Source organism: Falco punctatus, assembly GCF_963210335.1.
Source record: "Falco punctatus genome assembly, chromosome: 6".
In the NCBI taxonomy this organism is placed as follows: domain Eukaryota; kingdom Metazoa; phylum Chordata; class Aves; order Falconiformes; family Falconidae; genus Falco; species Falco punctatus.
In genome coordinates this window covers 86,183,435-86,201,541 of record NC_137585.1, presented here as the reverse complement: position 1 = coordinate 86,201,541, position 18,107 = coordinate 86,183,435, and the positions used below count along the sequence as shown (strand labels likewise).

At 36.9% G+C, this 18,107-nt stretch overlaps 1 long non-coding RNA gene across 1 annotated transcript in view; it reads left to right on the top strand.

Annotated features, from left to right (window-relative positions):
• Window positions 1-18,107, top strand: part of LOC308066565 — a 46,101-nt gene that overhangs the window by 4,287 nt on the left and 23,707 nt on the right. Inside the window, exon 2 of the long non-coding RNA XR_013929204.1 lies at window positions 778-18,107. This exon is cut by the window's right edge and continues 23,707 nt beyond it. This is a non-coding gene — a long non-coding RNA (uncharacterized lncRNA). The remainder of the gene's footprint in view (window positions 1-777) is intronic.

Sequence of the window (18,107 nt, the reverse complement as noted above, 5' to 3'; positions counted from 1 at the left end):
AAGGGATCAAAGCTCCTAAAGATACTGTATTTCGCATATACTTACATCTGAAGGTCTGTGTAACATCTCACACGATTTAGCTGAATGCCTTCATGAAACACCTGATTGCCTCTGCTGGGCAAAATGTTGGTGTGATCTCTTTTCACACAGCTACTTCTTACTCATGTTCAACCAATCAGATTAGGCATTGCCTAAAGATGAGTGCACACTTGAACAGTTGTATAAATAACATTGAGCTATTAAATTAGAGACTGCTAGTACATTATTTGCCATAGATGTACGTATGCCATATGTGAGTGATGAAGATGTGAAAAGAAGGAATCGTGATTTCCTTAAACTACTTGAGTTGTAGATGTTCTCGGCATCAGGGAGTTGCAGTGCAGACTGAGGCATTAGAAGAACTATATTTTCACAAGCACTTGCATGCACATACACACACGACAGAACGTCTAGAAAAGAAATGCCGCTGTACAGAAATGTGGTGCCTGCAAGCTGAATCACCTGAAGGTGCAAGAGATAAAATAGGATATATTGTCCCTGCCACACTGTTTTCCTTTGACATTATATATTGTGCCTCTGCAAGTGGGACCTCTTACAAAACAAGGATAAAAGCCTAGAATGTAGCTGCAGTATTGCATTGCTGTACTGTTGTGGGATTTGAAATCCAGCTGATTTTTTTTTTTTTCCAAAATATATAAGCAAAAAAAGAGGCATGCTCAGGAAGTATATAATCTTTCTCAAATTCATTACCCTTACACAATGACATACTTCCTCTAGGTCTACAGCAGAGACACCTGGAGGAACCATGATGAGGTACCAAAACACTGGAGTGATTAAAAAAGGTAAAATATTTTATGATCCTGGAAGTAGGAAACCAGCTGAAAGGAAGGAAGCAAAATGAGAAGTGTATTTTCTTCCACAAAAACAAAACAGCTGTGACAAACAGCTGCAGCACAAGTTAGTGTTGATTTTGTGGAGAGCTTCTTCAAAGAGATGTCAAAGAGCCTGTAAACCCAGGATCAGTCCAGCAATGAAAGGTGAACTGAGCATTGTGCATGAATGAAGGCAAAACTGATCTCAGCAGACAGAAGGAAATCTTCCTTGTTCCAAAATTAAATTGTTTTTTCTTGTCCTTTCTTCTGAGGACATGAAGAATAGGAGTCACATCTCTTATCATGTTCTCAATTTTTTTATTTCTGCTTTTTTAAAAAAATGTAGCCTGTTTTGAGGCATACAGTAGAGAAGGTACAGTGAAGTTAAAATTCAGCAAGAAACAAGATCCTGAAAACCTACAAATTGCATAGCCAAGCAGACATTTGCAGCATTTTTGCTTTCTGATTAACAACCACCAATGGACACAACTAAGGAAAACACTTACTTAAATCTGGTTCCTTTAGGTTCACTCTTGCAATAAACATTACTGTCAATAAAACCAGAGAAGAGCAAATTGTATCTTCCTGATATTCAAGAATGAAAGCAAGTAACAAAAGACATACCATAAAACCATTATGCAAACTAAAAGTCTCAAAAGAACTACAAATGAAACTCCTAAAACACCATGTAAATCTCTATCTGCTGAGGTAAATCATCAGCCTCTTCCTACTAGAACCCCATTTGGAAGGGCTTGTTAAGCGACATCTTCAATTTCAGGAAGATGTGAAAACTAATATACAGTTTATATTATGGAACAGACCATCTGCTGTGAAAAGTTCCCATATCAAGAGAACAGAGGGACCAGTTCCCAATTAATTAGCTATTTTAGAAGAATTGGATATACTCTTTCCAAGATGGTTACAGTTGATAAGACAATCATCTGTCTGTCAAGCTGTGTCTGTTTGCCTGTTAGTCTAGCTAGAATATTGGAGAAAAGTCAGAGAGATGCTTATTGTTTATATCTATCTCCTCCCTTCTCCTCCCTCCACCAAATGAAAGCCATCCCAGGAACTGAATCATTGGACATAGTCATAACCATTTTCATCCAAAGTTGTTTTGTTCTCTTGTTCATGGTAAATATACAAATGTCCCAGTGAAGGCATATCAAGGACAAAGGGTATTATGGGAGGAGTGGATTTCAGATGTTATTTATAGCAAGATTTTCTAATGTGGAGCTATAAATAGCAGCTCTTTGCACAAGAGGTGAACGAACAATACAGATGTCTCAGTGTCCCCTGAAGGAGCTATTCTTTGCCTGAAGAAAAGCTCTGTTTGTACAAGGCACCATTTACAAGTGTATTGTGTTTTTTTATAGCTATGAAATAATGTTGTTTTTATCTCTTTCAGCTGAGCTGAGCTGCTGGCTTCCGTTTGGCAGCTTCACAAACAATCTGTGTGCAGTAAGCCATGCTTAGCAGGCCTCCGGAGTGGGCGACAGGAAAGATTGCACACCGAGACAGGGAGACAGCGTGGTTTCCTCATAAAACCAAACTTTGAAGCCCAGGATCATAGGGGATGCTAGCTAAAGGAGTGGCTATTTAAAAAGCCCAAGAGAGTGTCACAAAGAGTAGCAAAAATATGTGGGTTTAGCTCAATGCACTAAAAGGCCATGAAAGGTAATGTCAGCATTTATGACATGGGTGTGTCAAGAGACGCATTCCTTCATTCCTTTTTCTTTTTTTATTATAAAAAATAATGTTTGACACCTTATAATCCCCATGAACTGAAAGTAATCACCAAACTGAGGACATGGGAACACATAAAGAAAAGTGTCATTTCCCTACACAGCATATGATGAAGCAGCTTACTATAAAGCGTTCTGGAAGCTGTGTCTATAAAAGACCAAGCAGTAATTACAGTGTGAGCTACAGCCATTTCCATAATAAAGTTGTAAAATCACATCCATACTTTTGGTTAAGAAGATCAGCTTTGTCTCTAGGGAATGATCAGCTATAAATCCCTGAGAAATTAATTTACATAAGTCCTGATTTGACTAGCTACTTAGCAGTTCCAAACTCTACCAGAAAGTTTGCTAGTTTTTAAGAAATCTTTCCTTCTGCTTTTTTTGTTTTCACTTCCAAAAGGTCCCTGCAGCCAAATGGAAAGAGGTGTTGGTAACCTAAACTCTCTTTTTATCTCACCCCCCCCCCCCCCTCAAATTTTCCATGTTTTGTAACTTTATGTAGTGAGATAAAACAGAACCACAACTTAAGTGCTTTGAAAGTTGCATTGAAAAGATCTGGCAGGAATACACACCAGTTTATTTCCTGAAAAGCATGTTTCATTCCAAAACTGAGGTTTTTTTAAGTAGTTGTGGGTTTTCTGGGGATGGGGCTTTTATGCTACTCTCACAAATTTCACTTCTAAAATAAGTAATACCACTAGGAAAATATTCATTAATCTGAATGATCTCTATAATGGTCTTCAAATTGTCTACATTTCAGGGGGTTTGGTCAGGATTGTTCAGGATAAACCTGGTGTGAAAATCTGGTATTATGAAATGAGTGGTCTTTATTTGCATGGGGAAAATCATGTGAATCCTTGGAATCTGCTAGCAGGTGTTTGTTTTCTGCTCCAGCTCTTCTAGTTTCAGTCACTAAAATCAGAACAAAAATACTATCTTCAAAAACGTGACAGCACACACCTTACCTCTCCACAAATTTGTCACATAAGAGGAAGAGACATGACAGGCAGAACAGAGTTTCTTGAGAAGGCTCATTTATGACAAGAAAACAAAACTTTATGACCTTTTCTTTGATCAAGTACCTCCAACAAAATTTGACTATTGAATATTAGAGGAACTACTGATGGAAAAATAATTAGGCTAATATTTTTACTGGGAATTGCATCTAAAATTGTGACTTTGTCTTGACATTTAATAACAGGCAAAAAAAAATATTAATTTGTTGAAGGAATGAAATCACCACAAATTATTCATGCACCTTTAGAAAAAGTGACATGCCACCAACTAGATTTTCTCCCTTTAACAAAACATGAAAATTAATATCCAGATAGAATAATGAATTGAGAATGCATGAATAGCAAAAGTTTTTTACTCTTAAACAGAATGAGAAATGTATATCCTCTCTAATCCATCATTCAGTTCATATCTTCAGAAAATGGAGGTGAAATGACAGCATAAGGCTATCAACAAATACATTTCAGGAATCATGTACAAAATAAAACCCCACCTCAGTGTACTTCTTTACTTCTCAGTTCTATAATTTTATTTCTGGGATCATGGATCCCAGATGCTGCCAACATCCTCTGGAATGATCCCTGTTATAACCTTCTCCCTTCTGATTTGCTTTGAACTATAATTGACAAAAATGTTCATTATAATGGAAATTATTTTTCTATTGATTAGACAGATCATGTTGATCTTCACATTTAATCAGACACTTCGCAGCAGTAAAATAGATTTGTTACTATGCTACACTTCAGACCAATATAGAGTAGTCTGAGGTAAATGTTGTTTTGTTCTCTTTTTGTTAGATCAGCTTGTGCATGAGCAGATATTTTAAAGATTGTATAGTTGGTAGAAAATGCCTTCTACAATGTACTTTATTATGAACTGTTGCATTCATTTCTTGCGATGGAGATTTTGGAATCAAGGCCAGCACCACATAAATTAAATAGTCTTTAGTGCATTATAAATTATTCTCTCCTAGTGAACATTTACTTTCCAAAAGCTGCAGTGGAAACTGTAGTCTTTTATTCATCCCTATACTACAGGCCAACTCTGGTAGAAACAGCTGCAAGGGAGTTCCCTACAATTGCACTGCCAACAACTTGAGGTCTGATTTGGAAAACCTAACCCCTTCATGAGCATTTTAAACACTGTATTAGCAAAACCTGGCCCTTTGCTAAGAACAACCTGACATTCGTACAGATTTCAACGACCTGCCTGAAGCTTTCAGATTTCCTAATACACACCCTGGATACTTCCTAAACTCTTCATTTCAGCCATCAGCTCTCACTTGGGATCATAAGCAGGTGCATAGCACCAAACATAGGTATAAAATATGCACATACTGTTAATATTCTTAAAGTTATGCTTATCTTGTGAAGTGTTTACGCTATGATTTCAAATAGACATTGCAAATTGTATGGGTTTATTTTTTCTTTTAGTCATCAATACCTGAAGATGTCTACATATTCTACTCTGTTCTCATGAGATCCCACCTGCAGTACTGTGTTCAGCTCTGGGGCCCCCAACATAAGACAGACAGGGACCTGTTGGACCGAGTCCAGAGGAAGGACATGAAGATGATCAGAGGGCTGGAGCATGTTTCCTGTGAAGACAGGTTGAGAGAGTTGGGGTGGTTCAGCCTGGAGAAGAGAAGGCTCCAGGGAGACCTTCTTGCAGCCTTCCAGTACCTAAAGGGACCTACAAGAAAGCTGGAGGGGAACTTTTTACAAGGACATGTAGTGATAGGACAAGGCATAATGGCTTTAAGCTGAAAGAAGGCAGATTTAGATTAGACATAAGGAAGAAATTTTTTACTGCATGGGTGGTGAGACACTGGAACAAGTTACCCCAAGAAGCTGTGGATGCCCCATCCCTGGAATTGTTCAAGGCCAGGCTGGATGGAGCTCGGAGCAACCTGGTCTAGTGAAATGTGCCCCTGCCCATGGCACAGTGATGGAACTAGATGACCTTGAAAGTCCCTTCCAACCCTAACCATTCTGTGATTCTATGATATTTATAGGATTGATATTACATACAAAGATGCCTTTGTCTATGAGGTTGCTGAGGACTCAAAAATAGATGTCATGACTTTTTTTCATTTTGCTAGGTTTATTGAGCCATGCCATGTAAGAAATTACTAGTGCTTGTAAGTATATGACATCTTATCAGTAAGGAATGTAATGATGTCTTTGGTGCATGAAGTGAAATTATTTCCAGTTTCAAGGGACCTCCAGCAAAGGATCAGAAGGTGAGATTATAAGAAATAAATTATGTGTCCATAGAGAGTTTTTCTTGTGTTAAAGTACAGTACAGACACAAGTTTGACAGAAAGCTGAACTATAGGTGGGCCTGTGTCTAGTGGTTCAAGCAGAGGCCTGAGAATTGAGATTTCTGACTCTTCCTGTTACTGAAGAATGTGTCTTTGAGTAATTTACCTTCCATCTTTTGTTTATCCTTCAGTAAAGTAGATGCTTTCTGTACTTACGATTTTACAGTACACCAGTTTACTTATGATTTCAGCAAGTCAGTGAAGAAAATATTTTTTTTTTTCTATCAGCATGGTTGAACAAAGACTTCATTTCATTCCTGAAAGGGAAGTGTTTTTACACAGTTATTTTTTATATTGTATTGTATGGAATACTATTCTTTTAAAAGCACTGAGAAATAAAATACTGACACAAGCTTAGATTAGTCATATCCAAAAAAACCCCCTACTGAACAGATTCAGTGGAAGTTGAATAAAATTAAGTAGCGATTCTCACATGGTAAGTAATGAAGCTCTAAATCAGTACAGGAGTATATCGCGCACATACAAAACATAAGGAATAGTATCTATTTTTTATATAATAAAAGTACCTTCCATAATGTGAGATAAACAGTGATTTTCACATGACCTCTGTATTTACATCTTAGATTTGTAGAATTGGAAAGCATTTACAGAAATGAAAACTTAAAGGAAAATTAAATGCCTGAAGGTATGTTAAAGATACATCTATAGACATGTAAAAAAATCACAGTAAATAGTTTTTCATAAACAATTATGTGTGACTAGTTGAAAGAATAAACTTTCAAGTTAAGATGCTAAGTGCATTGATAACAAAGTTTAAATCCATAGCTGGGGTTACAAACTCAAGATTAAGAATTAATGAAACAGATTTCAGTATTGTTGTCCAAAGGAAGTTATTTGACCTTGGTGAACTGTAAAAAACTGCTTTCCACAATTCAGTTGCACTTATTGACTGTCTTAAAGCAGCTTATTTTGGTTTTAATAAATTACTAGTATACCTGAAAAGGAGTTTGATATATTATAAATTGCTTTATGGCAGTGGCTATGCAAGCATTGCATTCACATGTTCAAAATGCACTTACTGCTATGTTTGATTCATTAAACGCCTATTCTGGGGTACTTTAAAATAGATGACATAAAAGATAACAATTTGTACATAACTAAGTTTGCATATGACAAAGCAATATAGTATGCCATAAATAAGAACCTGTAATAACCTATATTCAGTAACATAGCATTTATTCAGGTCCAAAACTTTCCAGAAAGGCAAATGCCTTATTTATGGCATGCTACATTATAGTGGGTATATTGTTGTATAGTATATCATATGTTGCATTTTATACATATACCATATTTACAGAGTAAATATGGGAAGCTTGAATCAAATAATAAATAACATCCACTTTCTGCCTCATCTTTATTTTTTAAGTGGGCAGTCCTACACAGGGTTATATACATTAAAGTTACCTCAAAGCAATAGAAATGTGGGTGACTGATAGCAAGGCCTGTGTATGAAGGAGTTACAGTACCCTGGCAACAGTAAATGGAAAAGTATCCCACAGTGATTAGGGCATCCATGAACATCCCAAATTGCGAAGGACCATACTCAAGAGTGACATCTCTTGGATTAGGAAATATGCAATAACATTCAATCTAGTAATAGCCTTCTGTAGCCTACCTTATCTCATGGACTAAAGCCTAGCTATTTCCCACTTTTCCCAGCCCAATCACTTTCAAGAACTTCATTATTTTTTTCCACAGCCTTAACTCCAGTGCTGTAGACCTAAAGACACTACCACCCATCCCTTCCCATTAACACTTACAAGAGCGTGTCAGCAAGGCCTTCTGAAGGCAGATCCAGGCACTCCCTACCTGCCCTTTGAGTTGGCCAGATGCTGCATATTTGTGTCAGTGTGACACCAAGCCCGAGCTAATAAACTTTGCCACTCAGCAGAGCTTAAAATTTTGAGCACTTTGGTATGGTAACCACTGCAATATGACCTCCAAGTTAGATCTAGCTCAAAAATTATTTGTTTGAAGACAGGGCACAGAAAGCAGTCACTGTACATGTCTTTTATGGATCTGTCCTTTTGGACCTATTTCTTGCTTACCTCACAACCTCCTTCCAGAACTGTGGTAATTTAAACAGTTATAAAATGAAAGCAAACTCAGTTTTGTTTCACTTTAAGAAAGGTGACGCCACCTGGACCTGGAAGGGGGGGGGTCAGACTAAATAAGAGACAGATTTTTCATCTTTATCCTCTACCAAGAATTTCTTCTCAGCATCACAGATCATGTATATTTCATTTCACACCTTCCTGAATACTGATGGACAGGGGCCACAAAACATTAAGGGTTCTGGACCCTCACAAAGTTTTCTGCCACGGACCTCTTACCTCAGTTAGCAAATAGTAGGTTTTCAACACTAAAATACAATTTCTTGAGCAGGAGTCTTGCAACAAGTTCCTTAAGTACAGTTGATTTTTCCATGGTTTTCACTCAGGAGTGGTCAAAGCAGGTAAAAGTCAACTCAGAAACTTTACTTAGTCACCACCTCGGCTAACTTTATTCTATGAATACAAAGAGGCTTCTAGAGTTCAGCAATGTCCTTCTGGTGTCTGTCCTCTTTGATTTCACGTCTATCCCCATCCTTCCAAGTTGTCTGTTATAGTCAGGGGACTGCAGTTCTTACCTCTTCTCTTTTTGGTTAAACCATCAGTAAAGAGGCTGAGTGGACATTCTGAAGATCTTCACTTCAGTAGGGGTCAAGGGGACTGAAAAGTCCTTTCCTTGTCAGGGACTTTGTAAAAATAACTGAATAGCAAATAAAAAGGAGGATTTTAAAAGCATGTATGTGCAGTTAAAAAAAAATAAAAATCCCTCTATTTTAAACAGACCAGTAGACAATACACAGAATAGCTAAGGCACAAAAAAGTAAAAAAAAATAGAAGACCAAGGAAGAAAGATTTCCATGTTTGTTTTACATCAGTGTCTCATTTTTCTAGGGTGATATAATAAACAAGGAAGTATCTGTGAAGCTGTTAAAACCCAGTAAAATTTCAGTCATTTCAAAATACAATAACAAGAGAGAAAAAGTTTATACTTTTACGCTTTTCCTTTCTAAATACAAGGTTCTCTAATTTGAACTTCACTCCAGAAAGTAAAGTTCTTTTGACAGTAAACAATACAGAGGTGCAGCAGGTTATGCCAATAGCTTCAGAGATCTATTTTTAACCTGAAGAGACAGGAACAATTAATTTTTTTCTCTCCAGACCATTTTAATGACAGAAAGCAAGCCTGTACGCTTCCGGAAGGATGATGTTTCTCACTCAAGAAAACATCAGGCTCCAGGATTTTATCCTTTACAAACTGAAAAACAGGAAAAAGGATCTCAGTTCCTGATGTGCTAGCAGTTTGTGTTAATTCACAATCATGAACCAACAACCGGCTCATTTGGGAAACATTGTTTTCAGGGTTGAGAGCCGGTTGTTGGATAAAAGCAGTAGGGATGTAAGAGAAAAATGCCAGTTCAGACCACTGATCAAGCTTTTCTCTGTTTCTTTTTCTTACGTCTTCTTTCCACTGATGACAGGCCAAACTACAGTGTGGTCCTGTGTAAATGGCAGTATTATCAGGCAATGCTGAACTGCAATTAATGCATTTTACCCCAGGCTATTGTGATTGGTACAGCTCTTCCAAAAACTGTAGTCAATGCCCATGGCAGTTTTGGAATCATTAAATTGATGTTTTGAGATACATGAACCTACAGGACACACTTCAATGAGAAATGAGACATTGCTCTTTGGTAAGTCACAGAGAGACCTAAGTGACAAACCCTGCTCACATTAGGGCTATTAGACTTTCCACTCCTGGTCATCACTAGTTTAATAAGGTTTCAAAATTAATTTTTTTTTCAGATTGTGCTTTGGCATCAAAAATTTATTTACAGTTTCCCCCTGTTCCCAAAGTATGATTTTCCCAAATAAACACTGACGTTTTTGTAACTTAATGGACTCTCACAACTGCAGAAGGCAGGCTTTTTAAAATTTATATGAAGATGAGTATAGGCAGACGGTTCCAAATTCAAACACACTAGACCTGACCTGGCAGGATTGCCCTCCCCAGGGGTTAGATGCAGTTCAATCCTGTAATACCTCTTCTAAAGTCAATACACCACTTCTGGCAAAGGCTGTGTAATGAACTCATGAACTGGAGTTTTTGGTCTCTTAGTCAGCTATGAAAATCAAATTATAAGTCCTTGATGGCTTTACACAGTCCTTTTGTCTCTGTTGAGAGACATTTTACTCTTAAAGGTGAGCACAGAAAGCTGAACACTTTCCCTGGGTAATATGTTGTGGCAAGTCACTTACTGCAGCCCAATTATGCAGTGTATGGCCTCTGCCTGTGGAATATCTATAGGGGAATCCTGTGGAGTCTGCTATAGCCTGCAGGCACTGCAGCAGACTCTTTTGGGTAATTGTCCTAAAGCTGTGACACCGCAGGAAAATAAATAATTTAATAACAATGGCCAGCATCCTGCAAAACAGCTGGTAAACCGTTCTTTGGGTCACTTAACAGGATACAGTCAGTGAAAATGTAACCAGTCCTCTTCTTCCTATATCCATTTAAGTACATAGAAAAGGTCCTATTGACATTAAGGTCTGTTGAAACAAGCCATACACATCAATGCTTTCAAACCCCGCTGTGTGCAAGAAGGATATGTAAAGGGACCACAGTGTTTATACCAAAGCCTGCATCCTGTACAGCAAAGCAAAATTCTCATTTCTGGATTTCCATTCTGACAAGCCATAAACAGTTACTTGTGCAGAAATCTGCACTGCTTGAGTAATGCTTTCAGATTAAATAAAACCAATATTAACACTGAAATTGCATCCAATTAATAAATTTATTACCAGAGCATTTTTTGTATCACAATTTTGTAGCAGTACAAATGGCCATTTTTAAGTAGCCATGCAATCGTTAAACTTCATTTAAAATTAAAAAAAATATGTCTCTTACTCTGATAAAAGTGAGGCAGGCATAGATCTGCAGAAAACCTTTATAGTTCATAGAAGGTGCTGCTGTATGCTTGAAAAATCAACTGCTTTTGAAATAGATCAGTGACAATGGAATTGTCAGAATTCTTCGTCATTTCATTTTAGAAGAAACGTTACTTTGCTACATTTATTAATCATCACTGGACATAGCAACAGCCAAATACTAGAGAGGGGAAAAAAATCAGACATGTCAAGAATATGGGGGACAAAGCATTTCAAATGTAATATTTCAAATTGCTTTTTCTTTTCACTTAAACAAAGCAGAGGAAATGTGGTCCAAACCCAAAAATAGTACATGAAAAATTAGCTGTCTTCTGGATATTAAAATTTTAATTGTTTATAAAATATTATTAAATATCATAGGGTTTTTATTAGCAAGTATTGAAATCCTCAAAGACTTTACCACCTCTGAAGTTGCACTTTCAGCACTTTAAATCCCTGTGGTTCACTGAGAAGGTTGAGCATGTAGAACAGAATAAACACTTTGCAGTGGCATAATGCGGTTAGTTCTTAAAATTTTGAATTAACTGGGTTTTTTTAACTTTAGATGTAAAGTAACTTGGAAATTTTTAACTTAGTCACGTATTTCTAAGACCAGCTGTAGTACGGTATGGCTCCCTACTAACAAGGAAGGAGGTCTTGCATAAAGTGGCAATGCTCCATGGAACAGGATGTTTTCTCTCACATGGGAAAAATTTTCCAAACTAGTAGCTGGGGGATATAACAAAACTCCACTTCTATACAACTTCAAAGCATACAAGGAAGTAAAAAACCTATTTTATACAGGTGAAGGAAAAGATCAAAGTGAAAGGAGTTAGCATTTATGGTCAGGCATGGCTTTGATACCTTGTCTTTTCCTCACATGGACATGACTGACATCTTTAAGTGACATTCTTCTTTGCCTCCATATATGCAGGTTAAGTACATTATGTATTTAACTATATTAGAGAGCTGAGAAAGGCAGGTCTGACTTAGCTTTCGTCGCATGAATCAGGATCTGTCTGCAGCTTAAGTCAGGGATCTTTTACAGAAAGCATTATCCAAATGTCCTCTTCAGGACTGAGGACTTAGGTTCTCACCAAACAGTTTTGCAGTAAGATTAAATGTGCCTTTAAGCATATAGTCACTGAAGCATGACCTTACTCCTCAAGATCTTAAGACAAAATACTTATGACCTTCTTTGGTTTCACATAAAATACAACTGGTGTTCACTGAGCCAATTAAAATCCTGATCTTTTTCTTTTAAACCTTAGATTTTTAAACTACTCTTCCCCTTTATTCTGTTTACATCAGCATGTCTTCTGTCTGTCTTGGTTTACACAGGAAGTAGCTTTCCTCATGCTCCAAACGCCAGTGGGTGACAACTGTTTGGAATTAAGATATAAGCAAATCAAGGTATTTTTCATTTGTCTTTTATTTTAACTTTAAACATTTCAAAATATCTAACTTCATTTAGGTGAATTAAAATGAAATATAAATTAAAAATTTCTCTCTCCTCCTCTCTCTTTTATTTTGTCTCTCTCTTCCTCTGGTATAATTTAAGTAAAATTATGTACTCTTCTACAAGTTGAACCGACCAATTAGAAAAGGGCATGAATAAATGCATAGTGCAGATGATGTGTACTGAACCATCCTTATTAAATCAAGGGATGAATCTGGTTTTACTGTTTCTATTGACAGCCCTCTTCCAGCTCACAGCCAGCTGGCAATTAATGGAATCAGATTTAAAACAAGCAATGGGGAGAAATCAGCTTCTGTGTAGTCATTCTTACACACCAGACATATGTGCATCTGCTTTACATATGCCTGCATTGTGTGTGCATTTGTATTAGTATTGTATGTGCAAGGATGTATCATTTTTTCCCTGTGTGCCAGTTCAAAGATACGCAATATATTTTCTAACACTTAGCCTCTCACAAATATTAGGACATGCTGCCAATTTTTCTTGAACTGATTAACCCTGATTTCAATATAGACAGTCAGATTGCTACTAAATAGATATGCTGGATAGCGTACTAATATTTAATCCTATGTTTCTAAAGGAAAAACACCAACAACAAGCACGAAAAAGAGTCACACCTGAGATGTACAGTAAGCTGTACTCAGAATAGTTAGAAGTTAACAGAAGTCAGGTTAATATATATATATAATTAAACAGTGCTATTCTGATGGATTTGACACATTTAATTTTAAAAGATGCCTGGGGAGAAGATCCAGTATATAGATTTTGTCTTTTTTGGAGTATTATTCATAGATAAATGTGATTTACAGCCAGGATTTTTTCTGGTGTTTCAACTAAAATTTCCTCATCAGCAGTTCATACCAGTTCAGTTGTTTTTCTTGATAGGTTCCCAGTTACTGAAATGGGATGTGAGTGAAATACCTGTATTCCATATATAGCATATTAGGTACCTTAAAATGGGATGCACATGCAAGCATACTAAACAGGGGACACAGTCATTAGAAAATGCTAAAGAAAAAGATATGTATCTCAGATTTCCCCCATCTATCTAACTGTAGTCCTTGATTATACAGGTCTACAAAAATCAAAATGTAAGCCCCAAGGACCTTCTTTCTTTCTTTCTTTTCCCATCCCTATTGGAAAAGTCAGAAATCAATTTTTTGCTCCTACGATGCAACTGCAAGGTGGGTGGGGAAGAGAACACAAGTGAGAGCACAGGAAGGAGCCTAAGCATGTACATCAGTGGTGAGACGCTCCTCCAGAAAGCCTGAACTCTAGTCTTTGTTCCCAGTAGCTTCCATACCTTATCTAAGAGTGTTTGATGAAAATGGCACGATCAGTGGTTGGATCAGACCCCCAAATGACGCTCATTTTCCTCAAACTTCTTCCAGATGAACACTCTCATCAATAAGCTACAACATGAAGACGTATTTTGTGCCCAGTCTTCCACATCTCACAAGACCTTTTTTCCTATCTGTATGCTGATGTGACCCTAGCAGCGGGATGAGTGCTCTCATCCCTTCCCCTTTTCCCTCCCTGACTGTGGCATTCTGCATGGAGATAAGCTGTGCCCACTTGCACCTCATCAGGCTGAAGATGGGATATCTTAGCCTCCCAGTTGCTGGAAACCTGTCCTAGTCTTTTAGCTCTTACCTTACAGAAAGCACATTCTCCTCCTGCGTTTTGAATGAAAACATTGTTTTGTGATCTTGTGGTTACTGAGCATTAGATTAGGCCTGTCAGAGAATTTCCAAGAGAAATCTTAAAGACTGTCTACAGGAAAGCATAATTGTGAATCCTGAATAGTTAACTTGGGAAGACACTATGCTGTTGAGGTCTTCTACAATAATACTAGCTTGGGTGTATAAAGAAAGAATGAATGACTTCCTACTGCAGAACACTGTAAGACACAAAGAAAAAAAATTGCTGAAACATTCTTATTACAATCCTAGTATTTTAAACCTCTAATTTAAAATCCACTTAACACACCAAATCTGCAAAGAACTTGATTTTAGAGATCTGGACTATTTATGAATCCTAGCTTCATTACACCTACATTGACCATGATATTTTTCCCCTCTAAAGAGTTGTTGCATTGTTTTACCAATTATAAAGGTGAAATGTAAACCAGCAATTTCTGGGAACAATTTGGTTTGTATTTCTGTTTATTTATTTATTTTTCAGAAAACTACTCTGCAGCACCATCTAGTGAGGGTGGGAAGGACCAGTTGTACTGTTTCCATGTTTGGAGAACCTCCATGGATTTGTACCCTGCACAGCTTCCTGCAGTCTTAATGGAAGCAGGAGAAGAAAAGTCTCCATGTAGAGAGAGTGCATGTGTGTGTCCTCTGTCATGTCTGCCATTTTGAACAGAAAACCTACCCCAGAATGAAAGGTTTTGATAAAGAAAGACATGCAGAGTCTTTGGACAAAGTGTGTTATTGACAAAATACAAAATATGCCTTGATTATAAAATACTGCTCACTTTAGAACCAAAGTTCCCAAGTTATCATTGTGCTAAACCAAGCATATCATTAGGAGTTAGCAACCTATGTTGCTAATGATGGTGTAATTCAGAGCTGAATTTGTTCCAGTAACTGATATGGTCACCAAATGTTCAAAGCAGTGAAGAAAATCCTAAGCAGTAGGTGATACAACTGGAGACACAGACACTTGTGAGTGTTAAGGTTTTGCCCCATTAAGGGCATTTTTTTATGCAAATCTTTTCTCTGAAGGTGGGAAAGGGCTTACCTCACTTCTGAAGAAACAAAAAAATCTATTCATAACTATCTGTGTAGGTGGTTAAATAAATAAGTAGAAAATCTGAATTAAATATTCCATCACTACATACTAGAGAAACTACTATAATGCTACATCATATCTGCGTTGACTTCTAGCTACACTAGTTATCGTAATGACTGATAAGGCAACTCCCACTGTGATCATGGCAGCTCTACGTCCATTTCATCCAGTGTCAGTTCTGTAAGACACATGTAGAGACATACAATTCCTCTCTCGCAAAGAATGAGAAAATTCCAGTCTTTTTAATGCCAAAGGAAGTCAGATTACTTTGGGTCTAACAGTATCAATAATAGGCTAAATGGCATACTTTTTTTTTTTTCCCTTCCATTAAGAATGTTGATAAAGACACAGGCCTTAGAAATGAGAGTGACATTGCATCTTTTAAATGAAAAGCAAGTACATTTGTACAAATACAGGATGCCCATTAAGAGATAACTCTTGAGTCTTGCAGAAAATCATTTGCTCAGAATTCCACTGAAGTATAAAATTATTATTACAACATCGAGAGTTTTCTGATTCTCCAGATACAACTGACTAAATAGAAGTAATTGGCCAGTAGACTATCAGACCACCTTTCTCCAGCCTTTTGCTTTGTCAGTCTGTTCAGACTCATTCCTCAAATTCAGTTAAAGCCTGCAGATATCAATGAATGTTAATGGAACTGAGGCTGAAATTACATGAGCTGTAGTACAGCAGGCCGTGGTTCTGTCTCTGCAGAACACCGAGCATTTGTCTTAGCTTAGGTACTTAGACCATCTGTAATAATAACAATAACAACAACAACCTTAATAATAATAGCAATAGTAACAACAACAATTTACAGTTTTAACTGTGGAATACTGTATCCAGCTTACTAAAGTTACCTAACAGAAGCTTCATGATGAAACAGAAGCTATCATCATAAAAACACTAAGCTGTGAAATTTTTGAATTTAAAAATGAACTGTGGTTTTGTAGATGAAGACATCAGATAAATAGGTTAGTCTTAAATGGTGAGAAAACCTTGAACATACAAAATAATCCAAGATGTGAATTTATCATGCCTTCCGAGTGCTTAGCTGAAACAGGTTTTTTAATGTAGGGAGCAGCTAGTATCACCAGCAGGTGCTTTTACATTCTACTACAGAGGATGGGTATCTTCACAAATAAAGTTACTACTCAAAGCTGGATAGTGAAAGTCTTCTGTATTTTGAAAAAATCTTGTAGAAAAAAATAGATATATGCTAAACTAGAAAGCATAAAATCGCAGACAGCTTCTGAATAAGTCAAAATTTGCTGTTGATCCTATTTTCCATTGTACTACCACCAGAATGAAATACCGTGCAAGCCAAATATGCTATTAGGGCCTGCTTAACTTGAATTTTATTGGATTCATAATACCATTACATGTGCTAAAAACAATCTGCCTGCTGATACTTTGTAAAATTTCTTAAGCTGCATAAGCCTTCTTCAGACCTTTCTTATACAAGAGAAAAGGAAGTAAGAGGTATCCTAGTTATTAAACAATGGTTTGTGCAATAAAACAAAGAGATAAAACAATGAAAATGTCTTTAGCCTTTGGTTTTTGACTTAACTTGAACTGTGAAGTGACTGATACAGGAACATCAAGAACACGAAGAGTATTTGGGTCTAATTCTGAAGAAAGAAAATAAAAATGGGAGAGAATGGTCCCACAGTACTTGGCAGTTGCCTCAAAGCCCAAGTTTACATCAATTTCTACTTAAAAAAAAATATTGTTCTTTATAGCATGTGTTTAAATATGAAGTATTTCTAATAAGGGGGCAAAAGTAACAATGAAAAGAGTGAAAGATAACCAGAAATGAGCAGATAATTCCATGTTTCATTAGAAACGAACAATGGATTTGAAAAATATATGTTTTTCCTTTCCATTCTGTGTGCTCAAATGGGATGATTAGTTATGAGGTGCAGCCAACAGACTATTACCATTTTATGGTCTTTGTTCTCACCAGTGCAGACACACACCTTGCACCTGTCTGTAAAACTTTCAGAGGAGCTTTGCTAATACGGTATATTTCAATAAAGGAGAGGACATCGGGGCTAGGTGGGGGCTAGGCAGCGAGTGAACTGCTTCCAGCACCTTCGTAGGTGATGCAGAGAGCCTCCAGCCAGTATCCCAGCAGAATGTGGTGTAGTTGGAAAACTGTCACAAAGGAGACGTAGCACTCAAATTTATTAATCCTACCGTTCCCAAAGCAACTTGTTTTTTCATCAAAGAACAGAAATTGTGGAAATTCATTTGTATGACAATGAGAACCAAAACCTATTTTTCATGTTTAAGTATTAAACTTCTACGCTGACAGATTCATTGAGCTTTTATACCTAAGCACAGGTATTTCAGCTATTAAATATTGGATACTAGTGAAATTTGATCATGCTTCACAATAAAATGTCCATTTTATTAGCACAATAAATGTGAGGACTTGAGACTCACACAACTGAGTTGCTAGAGATGTCTTTTACGCTTGCAGCTGCCATTATGTTGACAAAGTAGTTGTTTGAGTGCTTAACTCATAAATCACAATGATTTCTATAAACACCTCATTTGATACAAAGGTCCGTGGACTTGAAACAATGACAGCAAGAAATGTTATTTTCATATACTTTCCTATAACTAATGTAGCAGAGAAAGAAAGGTATTGCAGATAAATATTGAAAAAGTATGACTGCAAAAAATCATATGAAAATTGTGCTCAATGTGTCATATACCTACCACAAAAATAAAATCAGAGCAAACGTGGAAAAACTTTCATAACATTCCCGCATATAGCATGTATTATGTATTGCATACTGGTACTGCAATACAAAGATGAGATAAACATTAAGTACCAGGCTGCTGTCAGAGCACTGGGTCACC